The sequence below is a fragment of the Phyllobates terribilis genome, unplaced genomic scaffold, assembly GCF_046119375.1.
Source record: "Phyllobates terribilis strain yellow unplaced genomic scaffold, ASM4611937v1 Scaffold_38__1_contigs__length_12584779, whole genome shotgun sequence".
Classification (NCBI taxonomy): Eukaryota; Metazoa; Chordata; class Amphibia; order Anura; family Dendrobatidae; genus Phyllobates; species Phyllobates terribilis.
In genome coordinates this window covers 2,355,686-2,371,510 of record NW_027362798.1, presented here as the reverse complement: position 1 = coordinate 2,371,510, position 15,825 = coordinate 2,355,686, and the positions used below count along the sequence as shown (strand labels likewise).

The 15,825-nt window shown below is 43.9% G+C and overlaps 8 non-coding genes across 8 annotated transcripts; all 8 read right to left on the bottom strand.

Moving 5' to 3' along the window:
* Positions 1 to 452: 452 nt before the first annotated feature.
* Positions 453 to 643, bottom strand: LOC141184019 (U2 spliceosomal RNA). The gene has a single exon (XR_012258817.1). It is a non-coding gene; the product is annotated as a U2 spliceosomal RNA (small nuclear RNA).
* A 1,112-nt stretch (positions 644 to 1,755) lies between these two features.
* On the bottom strand, positions 1,756 to 1,946 carry LOC141184018 (U2 spliceosomal RNA). Its single transcript, XR_012258816.1, has one exon. It is a non-coding gene; the product is annotated as a U2 spliceosomal RNA (small nuclear RNA).
* Positions 1,947 to 3,061: 1,115 nt separating this feature from the next.
* On the bottom strand, positions 3,062 to 3,252 carry LOC141184016 (U2 spliceosomal RNA). Its single transcript, XR_012258814.1, has one exon. It is a non-coding gene; the product is annotated as a U2 spliceosomal RNA (small nuclear RNA).
* A 1,115-nt stretch (positions 3,253 to 4,367) lies between these two features.
* Positions 4,368 to 4,558, bottom strand: LOC141184015 (U2 spliceosomal RNA). Its single transcript, XR_012258813.1, has one exon. It is a non-coding gene; the product is annotated as a U2 spliceosomal RNA (small nuclear RNA).
* Positions 4,559 to 5,670: 1,112 nt separating this feature from the next.
* On the bottom strand, positions 5,671 to 5,861 carry LOC141184013 (U2 spliceosomal RNA). Its single transcript, XR_012258812.1, has one exon. It is a non-coding gene; the product is annotated as a U2 spliceosomal RNA (small nuclear RNA).
* A 1,115-nt stretch (positions 5,862 to 6,976) lies between these two features.
* On the bottom strand, positions 6,977 to 7,175 carry LOC141183424 (U2 spliceosomal RNA). Its single transcript, XR_012258383.1, has one exon. It is a non-coding gene; the product is annotated as a U2 spliceosomal RNA (small nuclear RNA).
* A 6,188-nt stretch (positions 7,176 to 13,363) lies between these two features.
* LOC141184012 (U2 spliceosomal RNA) lies at positions 13,364 to 13,554 on the bottom strand. The gene has a single exon (XR_012258811.1). It is a non-coding gene; the product is annotated as a U2 spliceosomal RNA (small nuclear RNA).
* A 1,115-nt stretch (positions 13,555 to 14,669) lies between these two features.
* Positions 14,670 to 14,860, bottom strand: LOC141184011 (U2 spliceosomal RNA). Its single transcript, XR_012258810.1, has one exon. It is a non-coding gene; the product is annotated as a U2 spliceosomal RNA (small nuclear RNA).
* Between the last annotated feature and the right edge of the window lie 965 nt (positions 14,861 to 15,825).

Below are 15,825 nucleotides of genomic sequence, written 5' to 3'. Positions count from 1 at the left end.
TTTAAGCGCAGCAGAGTAACCAGCGCACATACCTGTTAGCTCAGGTGAGTTTAAAAGGCTGCTGTTGATAACAAGGGCATTTGCTAAATAGATGGTGTGTGTGCAACAATATACTGAAAGGTCAATTATATTGTGCAGCTTATCTCACCACCTGTAGTTATTTAGGTGAAAGCTCCAAAATGCTTGCCTAATATGTCTGTTTATCCAAAAGGAAGTAAAAAGGGAGAGCTAGAAAGATAGCATTGCATCACATTACATGGCAATGCAATGCACAGTTGCTGAAGTTGAACCAAAATGAGCTTGTAATCTGGCTTCTGCAACTTTGAACATGAAAAATCCAATGAGGAGAAGAAAAGCAAAGCCAAAGAGTCCATCCCAAAATCCGACAAACAAGCAAAATGAACAAAAAACATTGAATTCAATTCTTTCTGATTTTAGAAACTGCATTAAAGAAGGGGTGCACCGGTCCTGGAGATACTGCAATACCAGGTCAATGCGTGGAGTGGACAGAGCAAGCTCTTTTTCCATCTCCCTGTTCTAAAAATCCATTTAATATATGGTCCCCAGATAGGGGACGTATCAGATATTAAACTGATAAGAACAGATACTACACTTGATCTTAGCCAAAAGGCCGAGAAGCGATAACCAGAAATGGTTTCAAACTACGGAGCCACCCAAGGATCCTGAAAAGTCCATTTGTGGAGATGAGCTCCTGGACTCCCGTTAAGAAGACATGTTGTCAACCTCTAGATCCCTTACATGCCTGCACTTTTCGGCTTGCTGCTGCTGCAATCCACGCGTTTTAGATCTGCATAACTCCACCTCTTTAAACACAGCACCTTCACCCCCTGCTGTTCCCACCCGCCTCAACACCGTTGGAAGGGAGGAGAACCAATTAAGGCGGGGGGTGGGGTGGAACGAGCAGCTGTCTACCCTTAGCAGGAGGGCTCCTGATTACATACCTCTCCTGCTGCTGCTGCTGGCTGTCCAGCAGCAGACTGAAGGTGGCTGCTGCTGTGCACAGGTATATAAAGGCTCAGAGCCTGTTATGACACGCGCAGCCAGCGTTCCATTGCCACATTCCATCTACTTCAGGCAGGATACCTGGCTGGCTGAATGTCGCTGAGAAGCTCACAGAGACCGCCATAAGCAACAGTTTAACAGAATGCCACAGACTAATCAACCAAACTTTTTGGGTTGGGTTCTCTTTTATAGTCTGCAGGCATTAAATGAAAGAAGTCAGTGTTCCAGCAGAAGGAGACAACGTTTCAGAAAAGGCATTGTAGCAAACCAAAAAAGAAATTTTAAGCGCAGCAGAGTAACCAGCGCACATACCTGTTAGCTCAGGTGAGTTTAAAAGGCTGCTGTTGATAACAAGGGCATTTGCTAAATAGATGGTGTGTGTGCAACAATATACTGAAAGGTCAATTATATTGTGCAGCTTATCTCACCACCTGTAGTTATTTAGGTGAAAGCTCCAAAATGCTTGCCTAATATGTCTGTTTATCCAAAAGGAAGTAAAAAGGGAGAGCTAGAAAGATAGCATTGCATCACATTACATGGCAATGCAATGCACAGTTGCTGAAGTTGAACCAAAATGAGCTTGTAATCTGGCTTCTGCAACTTTGAACATGAAAAATCCAATGAGGAGAAGAAAAGCAAAGCCAAAGAGTCCATCCCAAAATCCGACAAACAAGCAAAATGAACAAAAAACATTGAATTCAATTCTTTCTGATTTTAGAAACTGCATTAAAGAAGGGGTGCACCGGTCCTGGAGATACTGCAATACCAGGTCAATGCGTGGAGTGGACAGAGCAAGCTCTTTTTCCATCTCCCTGTTCTAAAAATCCATTTAATATATGGTCCCCAGATAGGGGACGTATCAGATATTAAACTGATAAGAACAGATACTACACTTGATCTTAGCCAAAAGGCCGAGAAGCGATAACCAGAATTGGTTTCAAACTACGGAGCCACCCAAGGATCCTGAAAAGTCCATTTGTGGAGATGAGCTCCTGGACTCCCGTTAAGAAGACATGTTGTCAACCTCTAGATCCCTTACATGCCTGCACTTTTCGGCTTGCTGCTGCTGCAATCCACGCGTTTTAGATCTGCATAACTCCACCTCTTTAAACACAGCACCTTCACCCCCTGCTGTTCCCACCCGCCTCAACACCGTTGGAAGGGAGGAGAACCAATTAAGGCGGGGGATGGGGTGGAACGAGCAGCTGTCTACCCTTAGCAGGAGGGCTCCTGATTACATACCTCTCCTGCTGCTGCTGCTGCTGGCTGTCCAGCAGCAGACTGAAGGTGGCTGCTGCTGTGCACAGGTATATAAAGGCTCAGAGCCTATCATGACACGCGCAGCCAGCGTTCCATTGCCACATTCCATCTACTGCAGGCAGGATACCTGGCTGGCTGAATGTCGCTGAGAAGCTCACAGAGACCGCCATAAGCAACAGTTTAACAGAATGCCACAGACTAATCAACCAAACTTTTTGGGTTGGGTTCTCTTTTATAGTCTGCAGGCATTAAATGAAAGAAGTCAGTGTTCCAGCAGAAGGAGACAACGTTTCAGAAAAGGCATTGTAGCAAACCAAAAAAGAAATTTTAAGCGCAGCAGAGTAACAAGCGCACATACCTGTTAGCTCAGGTGAGTTTAAAAGGCTGCTGTTGATAGCAAGGGCATTTGCTAAATAGATGGTGTGTGTGCAACAATATACTGAAAGGTCAATTATATTGTGCAGCTTATCTCACCACCTGTAGTTATTTAGGTGAAAGCTCCAAAATGCTTGCCTAATATGTCTGTTTATCCAAAAGGAAGTAAAAAGGGAGAGCTAGAAAGATAGCATTGCATCACATTACATGGCAATGCAATGCACAGTTGCTGAAGTTGAACCAAAATGAGCTTGTAATCTGGCTTCTGCAACTTTGAACATGAAAAATCCAATGAGGAGAAGAAAAGCAAAGCCAAAGAGTCCATCCCAAAATCCGACAAACAAGCAAAATGAACAAAAAACATTGAATTCAATTCTTTCTGATTTTAGAAACTGCATTAAAGAAGGGGTGCACCGGTCCTGGAGATACTGCAATACCAGGTCAATGCGTGGAGTGGACAGAGCAAGCTCTTTTTCCATCTCCCTGTTCTAAAAATCCATTTAATATATGGTCCCCAGATAGGGGACGTATCAGATATTAAACTGATAAGAACAGATACTACACTTGATCTTAGCCAAAAGGCCGAGAAGCGATAACCAGAATTGGTTTCAAACTACGGAGCCACCCAAGGATCCTGAAAAGTCCATTTGTGGAGATGAGCTCCTGGACTCCCGTTAAGAAGACATGTTGTCAACCTCTAGATCCCTTACATGCCTGCACTTTTCGGCTTGCTGCTGCTGCAATCCACGCGTTTTAGATCTGCATAACTCCACCTCTTTAAACACCGCACCTTCACCCCCTGCTGTTCCCACCCGCCTCAACACCGTTGGAAGGGAGGAGAACCAATTAAGGCGGGGGGTGGGGTGGAACGAGCAGCTGTCTACCCTTAGCAGGAGGGCTCCTGATTACATACCTCTCCTGCTGCTGCTGCTGCTGGCTGTCCAGCAGCAGACTGAAGGTGGCTGCTGCTGTGCACAGGTATATAAAGGCTCAGAGCCTATTATGACACGCGCAGCCAGCGTTCCATTGCCACATTCCATCTACTGCAGGCAGGATACCTGGCTGGCTGAATGTCGCTGAGAAGCTCACAGAGACCGCCATAAGCAACAGTTTAACAGAATGCCACAGACTAATCAACCAAACTTTTTGGGTTGGGTTCTCTTTTATAGTCTGCAGGCATTAAATGAAAGAAGTCAGTGTTCCAGCAGAAGGAGACAACGTTTCAGAAAAGGCATTGTAGCAAACCAAAAAAGAAATTTTAAGCGCAGCAGAGTAACCAGTGCACATACCTGTTAGCTCAGGTGAGTTTAAAAGGCTGCTGTTGATAACAAGGGCATTTGCTAAATAGATGGTGTGTGTGCAACAATATACTGAAAGGTCAATTATATTGTGCAGCTTATCTCACCACCTGTAGTTATTTAGGTGAAAGCTCCAAAATGCTTGCCTAATATGTCTGTTTATCCAAAAGGAAGTAAAAAGGGAGAGCTAGAAAGATAGCATTGCATCACATTACATGGCAATGCAATGCACAGTTGCTGAAGTTGAACCAAAATGAGCTTGTAATCTGGCTTCTGCAACTTTGAACATGAAAAATCCAATGAGGAGAAGAAAAGCAAAGCCAAAGAGTCCATCCCAAAATCCGACAAACAAGCAAAATGAACAAAAAACATTGAATTCAATTCTTTCTGATTTTAGAAACTGCATTAAAGAAGGGGTGCACCGGTCCTGGAGATACTGCAATACCAGGTCAATGCGTGGAGTGGACAGAGCAAGCTCTTTTTCCATCTCCCTGTTCTAAAAATCCATTTAATATATGGTCCCCAGATAGGGGACGTATCAGATATTAAACTGATAAGAACAGATACTACACTTGATCTTAGCCAAAAGGCCGAGAAGCGATAACCAGAATTGGTTTCAAACTATGGAGCCACCCAAGGATCCTGAAAAGTCCATTTGTGGAGATGAGCTCCTGGACTCCCGTTAAGAAGACATGTTGTCAACCTCTAGATCCCTTACATGCCTGCACTTTTCGGCTTGCTGCTGCTGCAATCCACGCGTTTTAGATCTGCATAACTCCACCTCTTTAAACACAGCACCTTCACCCCCTGCTGTTCCCACCCGCCTCAACACCGTTGGAAGGGAGGAGAACCAATTAAGGCGGGGGGTGGGGTGGAACGAGCAGCTGTCTACCCTTAGCAGGAGGGCTCCTGATTACATACCTCTCCTGCTGCTGCTGCTGGCTGTCCAGCAGCAGACTGAAGGTGGCTGCTGCTGTGCACAGGTATATAAAGGCTCAGAGCCTATTATGACACGCGCAGCCAGCGTTCCATTGCCACATTCCATCTACTGCAGGCAGGATACCTGGCTGGCTGAATGTCGCTGAGAAGCTCACAGAGACCGCCATAAGCAACAGTTTAACAGAATGCCACAGACTAATCAACCAAACTTTTTGGGTTGGGTTCTCTTTTATAGTCTGCAGGCATTAAATGAAAGAAGTCAGTGTTCCAGCAGAGGGAGACAACGTTTCAGAAAAGGCATTGTAGCAAACCAAAAAAGAAATTTTAAGCGCAGCAGAGTAACCAGCGCACATACCTGTTAGCTCAGGTGAGTTTAAAAGGCTGCTGTTGATAACAAGGGCATTTGCTAAATAGATGGTGTGTGTGCAACAATATACTGAAAGGTCAATTATATTGTGCAGCTTATCTCACCACCTGTAGTTATTTAGGTGAAAGCTCCAAAATGCTTGCCTAATATGTCTGTTTATCCAAAAGGAAGTAAAAAGGGAGAGCTAGAAAGATAGCATTGCATCACATTACATGGCAATGCAATGCACAGTTGCTGAAGTTGAACCAAAATGAGCTTGTAATCTGGCTTCTGCAACTTTGAACATGAAAAATCCAATGAGGAGAAGAAAAGCAAAGCCAAAGAGTCCATCCCAAAATCCGACAAACAAGCAAAATGAACAAAAAATATTGAATTCAATTCTTTCTGATTTTAGAAACTGCATTAAAGAAGGGGTGCACCGGTCCTGGAGATACTGCAATACCAGGTCAATGCGTGGAGTGGACAGAGCAAGCTCTTTTTCCATCTCCCTGTTCTAAAAATCCATTTAATATATGGTCCCCAGATAGGGGACGTATCAGATATTAAACTGATAAGAACAGATACTACACTTGATCTTAGCCAAAAGGCCGAGAAGCGATAACCAGAATTGGTTTCAAACTACGGAGCCACCCAAGGATCCTGAAAAGTCCATTTGTGGAGTTGAGCTCCTGGACTCCCGTTAAGAAGACATGTTGTCAACCTCTAGATCCCTTACATGCCTGCACTTTTCGGCTTGCTGCTGCTGCAATCCACGCGTTTTAGATCTGCATAACTCCACCTCTTTAAACACAGCACCTTCACCCCCTGCTGTTCCCACCCGCCTCAACACCGTTGGAAGGGAGGAGAACCAATTAAGGCGGGGGGTGGGGTGGAACGAGCAGCTGTCTACCCTTAGCAGGAGGGCTCCTGATTACATACCTCTCCTGCTGCTGCTGCTGCTGGCTGTCCAGCAGCAGACTGAAGGTGGCTGCTGCTGTGCACAGGTATATAAAGGCTCAGAGCCTATTATGACACGCGCAGCCAGCGTTCCATTGCCACATTCCATCTACTGCAGGCAGGATACCTGGCTGGCTGAATGTCGCTGAGAAGCTCACAGAGACCGCCATAAGCAACAGTTTAACAGAATGCCACAGACTAATCAACCAAACTTTTTGGGTTGGGTTCTCTTTTATTGTCTGCAGGCATTAAATGAAAGAAGTCAGTGTTCCAGCAGAAGGAGACAACGTTTCAGAAAAGGCATTGTAGCAAACCAAAAAAGAAATTTTAAGCGCAGCAGAGTAACCAGCGCACATACCTGTTAGCTCAGGTGAGTTTAAAAGGCTGCTGTTGATAACAAGGGCATTTGCTAAATAGATGGTGTGTGTGCAACAATATACTGAAAGGTCAATTATATTGTGCAGCTTATCTCACCACCTGTAGTTATTTAGGTGAAAGCTCCAAAATGCTTGCCTAATATGTCTGTTTATCCAAAAGGAAGTAAAAAGGGAGAGCTAGAAAGATAGCATTGCATCACATTACATGGCAATGCAATGCACAGTTGCTGAAGTTGAACCAAAATGAGCTTGTAATCTGGCTTCTGCAACTTTGAACATGAAAAATCCAATGAGGAGAAGAAAAGCAAAGCCAAAGAGTCCATCCCAAAATCCGACAAACAAGCAAAATGAACAAAAAACATTGAATTCAATTCTTTCTGATTTTAGAAACTGCATTAAAGAAGGGGTGCACCGGTCCTGGAGATACTGCAATACCAGGTCAATGCGTGGAGTGGACAGAGCAAGCTCTTTTTCCATCTCCCTGTTCTAAAAATCCATTTAATATATGGTCCCCAGATAGGGGACGTATCAGATATTAAACTGATAAGAACAGATTTTTTTTTTTCTTTTTTTTTTTTTTTTTTTAACCAAATCAGATAGGCCGGAGCATAAGCTCAATCAAATCGACTTACAAAAGCCTTTCATTGACACTTAGCCTTTCATCACACTTGGTATATAATCAAAAATAAAACCAAACCTTATCATCAGGTACATTATACACTACTAATTAAACTTTACCAAAAACCTCCACTTTTTAAACTTCCAGATCCCTTCAGCATCTATAATACTTCCACGTTCCTGATCCCAGAGGTATATTACATACATACGTGACAGAATCAATCTCAAACATTCATTAACTGACATTTTCTTCCTTTTAAAAACTAACAAATTCCTCGCATCCCACAAACTTTCAATTACACACACCACCAACAACCATAAAATCCTATCCTTAATTCTACTACATGCACCCATCCCAAACATAGCAAGTTTCCAATTAACATACTTTACACCCATCAATTCCTTGCAAAGTCCCCCTATACCCTTCCATACATCATATGCAAAATCACAATCCCATACCATATGTCTAACATGCTCTCTCAAACCACATCCATCCCTCGGGCATACCTCAGATTTAACTAAATCCCTCTTCTTTTGCACATCTCTAACAGGCAAAATGTCATGCAATATCATCCAAGCGATATCTCTCTGTCTGTTAGTCACACCATCTATACTTAATTTTCTCCACATCTCGGTTACTTCCTCCCCTCTCAACCCATTGATATTACATACCACCTCACGCTCACGCACCATCCTAATGACTTTCTTCTTTTGCCTAAAATCACTCATGTTAACGGACAACAAATCATACTTCCTTACAAATTTCTCAACACAACCATACCATACAGGACACTTAAAAGCAACAGGCACTCTAGCATCCCTTTTGACCCACTTTAAGCCATAAAGCATCCATCCAGCCGAATACTTCATCATATAAGCACACTTATTACTTTTCCCTAGAACCACCACCACCATTTTCACGTAACTAATCCCTAAAAAGAAATCAATATTTGGAAAATCCAAACCACCATTTACACATAACTTATAGACATATTCCCGTTTCAATTTCTCCATGCGACTTCCCCAAAGAAAATTAAAGATGAATTTCTCAGTTTTCCTAATTTTCTTAAAAGCAGCAGGATATACATTCGCAACAAACAACAAAATAGGCAAAATAACCGCCTTAATAATCAGAACTTTCCCAGTCAGAGTTAATTCTCTCATTCGCCAAAAATTCAACTTGCGCACCACTCTCACCCCACAATCTTCCCAACTCTCATTTCCTTTCAAATCATCATTAAACTTAATCCCAAGCACCTTTATTGCACCATCCTCACACCTCACACCATCCATCCGTACATTCCTCTCACCAAAACATTTAAAGGAACTCTTAGTCCAATTGACCTTAAAAGCTGAGACACTACAAAACAAACTTAATATCAACCTTGCCCTACTCATCGCAGCCATATTCCCACTCACAATCACTACATCATCCATGTAACCTAGAATTCTCACATCCTTTCCATTACTCCCAGGAATCATCACACCTCTCATAACCTTATCCTTCCTAACCATACACATCAACACTTCAATCACACTAATAAACAAAAAAGGGGACATAGGGCACCCCTGACGCACTCCTGATTTAATTCTCACTTTCTCACTCAACCACCCATTCACCAAAAATTCACTTGAAACATTACAATACAAACTCCTAACACAGTTTACAAAATTCCTGGAATAACCCATCTTAGACAAAACCTTAAACATAAAGCTATGTGACACACGGTCAAAAGCTTTTTCAAAATCAACCGAAAAACAACAAACATTTCTGCTTACGACTCATACAATCCCCAATCACATCACGCAACAACACCAAATTTTCAGTCATACTTCTCCCAGGCACTGCACACACTTGATCTTCATCCACCACACCGCCAATCACTTCCCGCATCCGGCTAGCCAACAATTTACTAAACACCTTATAGTCTGCATTCAAAAGGGTGATTGGCCTCCAATTCCCCAAATCCTTTTTATCACCTTTCTTATGAACCAAAACCACCACCCCATCTCTCATAGATTCACTCAACATATTCTCCGTGAACATATACTGGCACACCTCCAATAAGTCATTTCCCATCGTGTCCCATTCCTTAACATATAACTCCACGGGCAATCCATCCTTCCCAGGTGTTTTATTCTTACTCGCAGACATCACCACTTTTTTAACTTCATCCAACACAATTACATCATCCAATATTTCACGTTCATCCTCACCCAAACAACCTTCTAAACACCTCAAAGCATCAGTCAACATCCTATCATCAACCCATTTTTCCCCATACAACTCCTTATAAAACAACACCACCTCCTGCATCACATCCTTCCCACTCACACACACCCCATCACCATTCACCACCTCATCCATATCTACTTTCTTCCCAAAAACTTTTTTGAAAAAAAACCTTGTGCATTTCTCATTTTTCTCCAAATGTTCAATCTTAGAACGGTAAATAATTTCTTTCCCTTTACCCTCAATATATTTCTTAATCTCTTCTTTCACTTGACACATCAAAACATCCACATCCACTCCAATCATCCTTAACATCCTCAGCCACTCCAGTCTAGAGCTTAAATCATTAAATTTTGCTCTATTCATTGCTGCTTTCCTCCTGCCCCTTTTTCTAAAGAAAAAAACAATCTCACTCTTCATCCAGTCCCACCACTCAAGCACATTCCTGAAATCACTTTTTTTATCCCTCCACCTAACATACATTCGCCTAAAATCACGCATGATCCTATTATCTTCCAGCAAACGCACATTAAGTTTCCACACGCCACCACCATATACAAAGGAAATCTTACCTTCTAGACGTGCCCTCAAACACACATGGTCAGAGAAGGGAACATCTTCCTGCTGGAAATTCCTACAAATAACATTTTGTGAAGAAAAGAAGATACGGTCTATTCTAGACTCTATGCCTCCCCTGTCGGCCTTATAGGTCGCAGGAGGTGGATTACCTAAAAAAACTTCCGCAGCATCCTGTAAGGAAAAATCCGCCACAAGACTCTTGAGTCTTTTACCTGTAACATCCATCTTATCCCCCTCCGTCACACAATTGAAATCTCCAACAAAAATTATTGGCATTTTGCCAGATAAAAAAAAACATAATTTCTCAAAAATTTCCAGCCTCTCCCCTTTATCTATTGGTGCATACATATTTACCACCCTAACCCTCCACCCCCTACAATTTAACTCACATATTACACACCTCCCCGCCTCCACCACCATGTAACTTTCTATCTTAACACTATAACCCTTCACCAAAACACCTACCCCACAATTTTTATTACATACAGAACCAGACCACACACTTTGACCTAAAGGCCATGCATTTTCACTTAAGGGATCGGAGATCCCACACTCCTGGACACAGTATACGTCCGCATCCAAGTTGCTCAAGTAGTCCAAAATTGCCACTCTTCTCGACTCAGATTTAATCAGCCGAACATTTAGCGACAAGATGCTGAGAGCAACTTGGGCACCCATCTATTAATTTGATGTGGCAGGTCACGACAACATGCCCACCTGTACATCATCCTAACCCTTCTGGGGGTAGGACGCTGGACGTGCAGATATCGTAGTTTGTGCCTTCCCCCAAAAAAGACACATCTTGGGGATCGGATGCAGTAGGGTACACCCGGGCTGGACTCACACTGCAGTCACTTAAAGGGGAAAAGGATGGCTCAGTTTTCTTCTTTTTCTTCACTGAAGCGCCTCCATCTTCATCTGAACTATAATCCCGCCGCTGGGGGTCAAAGTCCCCCTGACCTCCCTCCTCCTCGAGGTCAGAAACGACATCGCTCCAGGCCACATGCGGTGTTCTGGTCAGATCAGACTCCTCTTCCCCCTGCAATGTAACCATCATGTCTGGAATTTCAGCCTCCAGATCCTCCACCGGGGCCACTTCCATGCCTATACGATCATCAGTTATCGTCTCAGACTCACTGACATCTGAAGCCACAGACGCGGCCCTCTGCACCGGTGGCTCAGGTGCCAGCTCCATATTTCCTCTTACATTCACACGAACCAGTTCTGGAAAAGCAACCCGAGCCTCCTCCTCATCCAGGAAAGCCAGAGTAGATATCGGAGCAGTCGGAGTTGGAGCAGTCGGAGTTGTAGCTGTGGGTGCAGGAGATTCATTTCTTCTCCTTCCCCTTCCCGCTGCCCCCGCATATGAACCAGGATGGAATATACAGTCTCTGAAGGCATGCCCCTTCTCTCCGCAGAGGTTACAGACTATTTCATTTTTGCAATTATTGGAAGAATGACCCACCTCATTGCACTTCCTGCAAATAATCTGTCTGATGTCGCATGCTTCCTGAGTATGGCCATACCTCCTACAATGACGACAAAACCTGGGCGCATTGGGGAAGAACAGGTAACCCCGCTCACTCCCAATGGAAAAATTTGATGGAGGATAATGTATACCCCCTGGTTCATCAGGACTTTCCCGGAACTTGACCATGAAACGATATTTACCGGTCCATAGTTCCTCCTCATTCATGACTTTTACTGCCACCTTGGTAATATAGCAGTGCCTATTTAGAAAGGCATAAATCAAAGCCAAGTCCACATGTGGGTTGTACATGAAAACAGTCAGAGGTACCTCTTTGGAGCAATACAAGATGACAAAAGTCAGCCCATCCAAATATTGATTGTCCAGATTCTTTTTCAAACAATCATAGAAATTGTTGCAAACAGCCATAGAAGTAAATACAAGATTATACTTGCTTTTGAATTGCTGGAGGCACAAGATTTCTTCCTTCTTCACTTCAAGGAGTCCAAACAAAATCTCCTTCACCACGAAGCTGAGGGTAAAGATTCCTTCTTTGCCTTCTTCCACATCAATCTGGATTCCAAACTTCACTCGAGCCTCACCGGGCCCAGCGTATCGAATGCGTCCCATTATCGCTAGTCGTGTCTACTGGCCAACTCCTTATAGCAGCAAGTGGCTTAAGCCATAAAATGGCGATGCCACAGGGCCAAGAGTTAACGCACAGACAGCCAAATGACTAGACCCATTACAGATCTGAGCCAAAAGGCCGAGAAGCGATAACCAGAATTGGTTTCAAACTACGGAGCCACCCAAGGATCCTGAAAAGTCCATTTGTGGAGATGAGCTCCTGGACTCCCGTTAAGAAGACATGTTGTCAACCTCTAGATCCCTTACATGCCTGCACTTTTCGGCTTGCTGCTGCTGCAATCCACGCGTTTTAGATCTGCATAACTCCACCTCTTTAAACACAGCACCTTCACCCCCTGCTGTTCCCACCCGCCTCAACACCGTTGGAAGGGAGGAGAACCAATTAAGGCGGGGGGTGGGGTGGAACGAGCAGCTGTCTACCCTTAGCAGGAGGGCTCCTGATTACATACCTCTCCTGCTGCTGCTGCTGGCTGTCCAGCAGCAGACTGAAGGTGGCTGCTGCTGTGCACAGGTATATAAAGGCTCAGAGCCTATTATGACACGCGCAGCCAGCGTTCCATTGCCACATTCCATCTACTGCAGGCAGGATACCTGGCTGGCTGAATGTCGCTGAGAAGCTCACAGAGACCGCCATAAGCAACAGTTTAACAGAATGCCACAGACTAATCAACCAAACTTTTTGGGTTGGGTTCTCTTTTATAGTCTGCAGGCATTAAATGAAAGAAGTCAGTGTTCCAGCAGAGGGAGACAACGTTTCAGAAAAGGCATTGTAGCAAACCAAAAAAGAAATTTTAAGCGCAGCAGAGTAACCAGCGCACATACCTGTTAGCTCAGGTGAGTTTAAAAGGCTGCTGTTGATAACAAGGGCATTTGCTAAATAGATGGTGTGTGTGCAACAATATACTGAAAGGTCAATTATATTGTGCAGCTTATCTCACCACCTGTAGTTATTTAGGTGAAAGCTCCAAAATGCTTGCCTAATATGTCTGTTTATCCAAAAGGAAGTAAAAAGGGAGAGCTAGAAAGATAGCATTGCATCACATTACATGGCAATGCAATGCACAGTTGCTGAAGTTGAACCAAAATGAGCTTGTAATCTGGCTTCTGCAACTTTGAACATGAAAAATCCAATGAGGAGAAGAAAAGCAAAGCCAAAGAGTCCATCCCAAAATCCGACAAACAAGCAAAATGAACAAAAAACATTGAATTCAATTCTTTCTGATTTTAGAAACTGCATTAAAGAAGGGGTGCACCGGTCCTGGAGATACTGCAATACCAGGTCAATGCGTGGAGTGGACAGAGCAAGCTCTTTTTCCATCTCCCTGTTCTAAAAATCCATTTAATATATGGTCCCCAGATAGGGGACGTATCAGATATTAAACTGATAAGAACAGATACTACACTTGATCTTAGCCAAAAGGCCGAGAAGCGATAACCAGAATTGGTTTCAAACTACGGAGCCACCCAAGGATCCTGAAAAGTCCATTTGTGGAGATGAGCTCCTGGACTCCCGTTAAGAAGACATGTTGTCAACCTCTAGATCCCTTACATGCCTGCACTTTTCGGCTTGCTGCTGCTGCAATCCACGCGTTTTAGATCTGCATAACTCCACCTCTTTAAACACAGCACCTTCACCCCCTGCTGTTCCCACCCGCCTCAACACCGTTGGAAGGGAGGAGAACCAATTAAGGCGGGGGGTGGGGTGGAACGAGCAGCTGTCTACCCTTAGCAGGAGGGCTCCTGATTACATACCTCTCCTGCTGCTGCTGCTGCTGGCTGTCCAGCAGCAGACTGAAGGTGGCTGCTGCTGTGCACAGGTATATAAAGGCTCAGAGCCTATTATGACACGCGCAGCCAGCGTTCCATTGCCACATTCCATCTACTGCAGGCAGGATACCTGGCTGGCTGAATGTCGCTGAGAAGCTCACAGAGACCGCCATAAGCAACAGTTTAACAGAATGCCACAGACTAATCAACCAAACTTTTTGGGTTGGGTTCTCTTTTATAGTCTGCAGGCATTAAATGAAAGAAGTCAGTGTTCCAGCAGAAGGAGACAACGTTTCAGAAAAGGCATTGTAGCAAACCAAAAAAGAAATTTTAAGCGCAGCAGAGTAACCAGCGCACATACCTGTTAGCTCAGGTGAGTTTAAAAGGCTGCTGTTGATAACAAGGGCATTTGCTAAATAGATGGTGTGTGTGCAACAATATACTGAAAGGTCAATTATATTGTGCAGCTTATCTCACCACCTGTAGTTATTTAGGTGAAAGCTCCAAAATGCTTGCCTAATATGTCTGTTTATCCAAAAGGAAGTAAAAAGGGAGAGCTAGAAAGATAGCATTGCATCACATTACATGGCAATGCAATGCACAGTTGCTGAAGTTGAACCAAAATGAGCTTGTAATCTGGCTTCTGCAACTTTGAACATGAAAAATCCAATGAGGAGAAGAAAAGCAAAGCCAAAGAGTCCATCCCAAAATCCGACAAACAAGCAAAATGAACAAAAAACATTGAATTCAATTCTTTCTGATTTTAGAAACTGCATTAAAGAAGGGGTGCACCGGTCCTGGAGATACTGCAATACCAGGTCAATGCGTGGAGTGGACAGAGCAAGCTCTTTTTCCATCTCCCTGTTCTAAAAATCCATTTAATATATGGTCCCCAGATAGGGGACGTATCAGATATTAAACTGATAAGAACAGATACTACACTTGATCTTAGCCAAAAGGCCGAGAAGCGATAACCAGAATTGGTTTCAAACTACGGAGCCACCCAAGGATCCTGAAAAGTCCATTTGTGGAGATGAGCTCCTGGACTCCCGTTAAGAAGACATGTTGTCAACCTCTAGATCCCTTACATGCCTGCACTTTTCGGCTTGCTGCTGCTGCAATCCACGCGTTTTAGATCTGCATAACTCCACCTCTTTAAACACAGCACCTTCACCCCCTGCTGTTCCCACCCGCCTCAACACCGTTGGAAGGGAGGAGAACCAATTAAGGCGGGGGGTGGGGTGGAACGAGCAGCTGTCTACCCTTAGCAGGAGGGCTCCTGATTACATACCTCTCCTGCTGCTGCTGCTGCTGGCTGTCCAGCAGCAGACTGAAGGTGGCTGCTGCTGTGCACAGGTATATAAAGGCTCAGAGCCTATTATGACACGCGCAGCCAGCGTTCCATTGCCACATTCCATCTACTGCAGGCAGGATACCTGGCTGGCTGAATGTCGCTGAGAAGCTCACAGAGACCGCCATAAGCAACAGTTTAACAGAATGCCACAGACTAATCAACCAAACTTTTTGGGTTGGGTTCTCTTTTATAGTCTGCAGGCATTAAATGAAAGAAGTCAGTGTTCCAGCAGAAGGAGACAACGTTTCAGAAAAGGCATTGTAGCAAACCAAAAAAGAAATTTTAAGCGCAGCAGAGTAACCAGCGCACATACCTGTTAGCTCAGGTGAGTTTAAAAGGCTGCTGTTGATAACAAGGGCATTTGCTAAATAGATGGTGTGTGTGCAACAATATACTGAAAGGTCAATTATATTGTGCAGCTTATCTCACCACCTGTAGTTATTTAGGTGAAAGCTCCAAAATGCTTGCCTAATATGTCTGTTTATCCAAAAGGAAGTAAAAAGGGAGAGCTAGAAAGATAGCATTGCATCACATTACATGGCAATGCAATGCACAGTTGCTGAAGTTGAACCAAAATGAGCTT